Genomic DNA, 4,033 nt, shown 5'->3' with positions numbered 1-4,033 from the left:
AAGCTGGCTGTGTCTATCCCTAAGTCACTCTTTAAGATCTTCGACTATTAGAAGAATCTCTAGCAAAATGGCCAGTCAAACCACAAGAATAGCATGAAGTGGATCTTTGGAGGCATTGTGCTCTATGCCTCCTACCACATGAAGAACATAATGCTTTATCTCTTTGATATTGTCCTATAGCCAATGACCTTAGTAGTATGGCAGCTTTTTTACTCTTCTTAAAGCTACCATTAAAATTACTCCCCTACTAGGATATCTGTGAACCTCTTTATTGGCCCTCAATCTTATCCCTTTTAGGCTTATGCTACCTTTCTCTAGTCTTTATATCTTTTATCTCTAGCCTTTGAGCCTAGTTCACTGCCTTAGAGTTATTAGTGAATTTTTGGGGCATTAGAAACTTATATAGAGGTCTTACTAATCCATTAACAACCTCACAACCCTCATCTCGTCGGTGGCCACTAAGTAGGATGCATACTAAGACAACTCAATAAACTTAATGCTATATTCTAGCACTATTAGACTTAGAGTTTATACCTACATCTTGAACTCACAAGCTCTAGCCTCTCTTACACTGATAGGTAGAAAACATTCTAGAAAAACTGTACAAAACTTTTACCAAGTAATTGATGTAGCATCAAGTGCTTGGCCTTTATGTAACTGATCATACCATTGCTAGGCTACTCTATCTAACCTAAATACAACTAGTTCCACCATCCGAGTGCTAGTGCAACTTAAAGCATTACATATGACCTAATGTCATCCAAGAAATTTTAAGTATCTTGTGATGCATTTGATCCAGAAAATGTAAGAGGTTTTAGTTTCATGAACCCTAATGGCCAAACCTCGGTCCCAACTTTAACCATACCAGTCTGTGGCTGGTCACCCTAACTTTGTGACTCAAAGGATTCCTGGACAATAAGACAATCATTACCCTGTTGCCTTTGACCCCAAGATCTCTTGAGTAAGAAGCTCCATGGTCTAACCAACTTTTTGTACGCTAGTAGCTAAATCCTTTAAAGTCACTGCCCTATTTGTAATACTACCTCGAGAGCTTATCCCCCAACAACTACTATGAAACCCTGTCTTTCTATCTGTGCACTGGAGAGGGAATTAGTCCTCCTCGAACTGGTAACCTTGTCACATCTACCACGACCTCTAGCAGTGGGCATATGTGGTCTATCAGTAGTCTTTGGGGGAGCTTCGTGCTCTACTGCACCTTTAGTAGTAGTCCATGTCTTAGGCAGCATATCTTACCTAGACAAAAACAACGTATACTATAAGACTCAACATTATAGACACATAACAATACTAGACATATCTCTTAAGCATATAGTTAGTGGAAAAACAAGGAATTATATATGAGTCTTTTAGTCTTGATTTATGCCGAAGTACACAAAACAAAAACAAGATTCCTACATACGACTCCAAACACTTAACTGACAACCAAGAAAACCTAGGACTGTATAAACCTAGAGCTCTAATACCAACTTTGCCACATCCCATTTTGTGATGGAACATGACTGGAGCCTGAACTTAAATGGGCATAGCCCATTAGGTCCAAGCAAACCTTTTTAACATACATCATTAAACATTCATCCATGAGGAAGCATACATAAGCATCCAAAGGTATACACTATCAACTCATGCATACTATCATATGCAACATTATAGATATATGGAACTTCTCAACATATTAGTATAAGTGCAAATGTTTCATAGATCATTACGATGCCATGTTTTGGGTGAACCATAATATTTACATATCTCAACACCCTCGGGTGTCCATATGGGTTCTTAAGCCATTTTATACATTTAACATAACATTCATAATGTAATATACCTAAACATTTGGCCTCATTATTGTAACGTACTCATAATCTGTAAAACATGTTCATAGTCTGTAAACATAAACATAACATAGACTGACTCGTCAACAGAATGTGGCTTGACTCGCTATGCATCAAGAGGTTAGCAGGCACCTACCAAACAGGAATGAACAGATGCGTCTCCATGACACTAGCTATTAGCAAGGGAGTTCTATCATTGATTTGTAACAAGAATAGTTAAGAAAAATAACATATGAGTCATGAAGACTTTGTGAGTGGATATAAGGAAGGGGCCAAGCTATATGATAAGAGTGTTTCTCAACCATGCAACTGTAAATACATGTGATTCACACATTCAACATCATTGCCATAATGATCATATAACATAGCATTTTAAAACTACATTAAAGAGTACTGTAAGGAAAACCACTTGCTTGAAAAATTAGAACTCATTTATCCTTGAAATCCTTTTTAAAATCACTTAGAAATCTTTTTCTGCAACCATTCTATTGATACATTCCAAAATGTATTGATACGTTCATGGAATCTATCGATACTTTTGAGAGTGTCTCGATACATCTCATATAGAACACCTCTTGTAGCATTCTGTTGAAAATGTATCAATACATTCTCTGTATGTATCAATGATGAACCTAATCCATCCGTGAGTCTTTTTAACATTAAAGGACCATTCCTTGGGTGAAGGTTCTATCAAACCAAGCCAATATCACCACATTTCAGTGTGAATAACATTCTCAATAATCATCTAATCATAATCTATGCATTTAAACATAAAGCATAAACAATACTTATTCAATCATTCCTGAAACTCATTAAAATCATTACACATTACTTTTCATCTTTGATTGGGTTCACTCTATTCTGGCAAATAGTGGTCAAACCTCCACTGTTTTGGGTTCTTAAGCGCATTATTGAATGGCACATCGACCTCATCCATGATTTATTGAGTGGTCCCACCCAACTTAAGTAGGTAGTGGAGAAAGCCCTCACTACCTTCTAGTTCACCTCTTGTAAACAATTAGTGTAGTTGCGTGAATGGCATATGGGCCTCACCCACCATTATCATAAGATCTTTTAAGCTGAGGGTCATTCTCATCCTTAGTTTGCATCATGAACATATAAAATTTTTTTCATAAATCATCACATGCTCAGCCTATAATGTGTGACTATCTCAGCACATACATCTCATGGCATGCATTTCATAATCTCATAAATCACTCACATGCTTAGCCAATAATGTACATGATATGCTTAACACATACATCTCATGGCATACATGTCATAATTTCATAAGTGGAACTCATACATCCAACATTTTTATCATGCTACATTGTATTTAACATGTGCATAATACCATTCATATATTAACCATAGAAATATCTCCTACACACACTAGCTCGAAGGTCAGAGTAAGCAAGTAGACTATAAACATGAAAGGGCTTGTCCCTTTTTATTGAAAACCAATACATAATTGGATATTTACATACATAGCAAATTCATAATCAATTTGAAAATCATTATATCACATATATCACAATCATTATCAAATCAAGTCATTTGAACATTTCCTTGAAAACTTCATAAAACTTTGTAGTTTAAATCCTTTAATAAATCATTTATGGAAATAATTTTTCAACATGCGTAAACAACCACTTCTATAAAAATCAAGGTAACTTTTCATATTAAAATGCTTGAAAAGGTGTATGCACTTACCTAATTGGAGAGTCAATTCCTAATTCCAATCACAACTCCATTTTTGTAATATCCATGGAGTTTTCAAGTATTTCTATCATACAACAATCATCACAATTATTTTCTAGAATAAAAATTTCATAATAACCATTCTAGGTACTTTTGAAACAATTTTCTTTTAGCTAAACTAATTTTCTAGCTAAAACCTATGCTTAGAAACCCATAAATCTTTCATCTTTACTTTAAGTGAGCTTAGATGTTTAAGAAAATCACAAAACCTTTAGGCTTTAATCACCAGAAAAAATTCTAAGCAATGAAATAATATTTTCAGAATCTAGAAATCAAGATTTAAAGTTTCCAAAGCTTAAAAATGTCACATTTTTTAAAAACAACTTAAATGCAAATCATTTAGTCATCAAAAATGAAGATTTGAGTTAAAAATGAGTTGAGAGGATTTGAGTTAGGATAAATACCTTAGAAAAATAGTTGAGGGT

This window comes from Theobroma umbraticum, unplaced genomic scaffold (assembly GCF_002168275.2).
Source record: "Theobroma umbraticum cultivar Fairchild unplaced genomic scaffold, ASM216827v3 scaffold_81.0, whole genome shotgun sequence".
Classification (NCBI taxonomy): Eukaryota; Viridiplantae; Streptophyta; class Magnoliopsida; order Malvales; family Malvaceae; genus Theobroma; species Theobroma umbraticum.
This window is presented reverse-complemented; position numbering follows the sequence as displayed.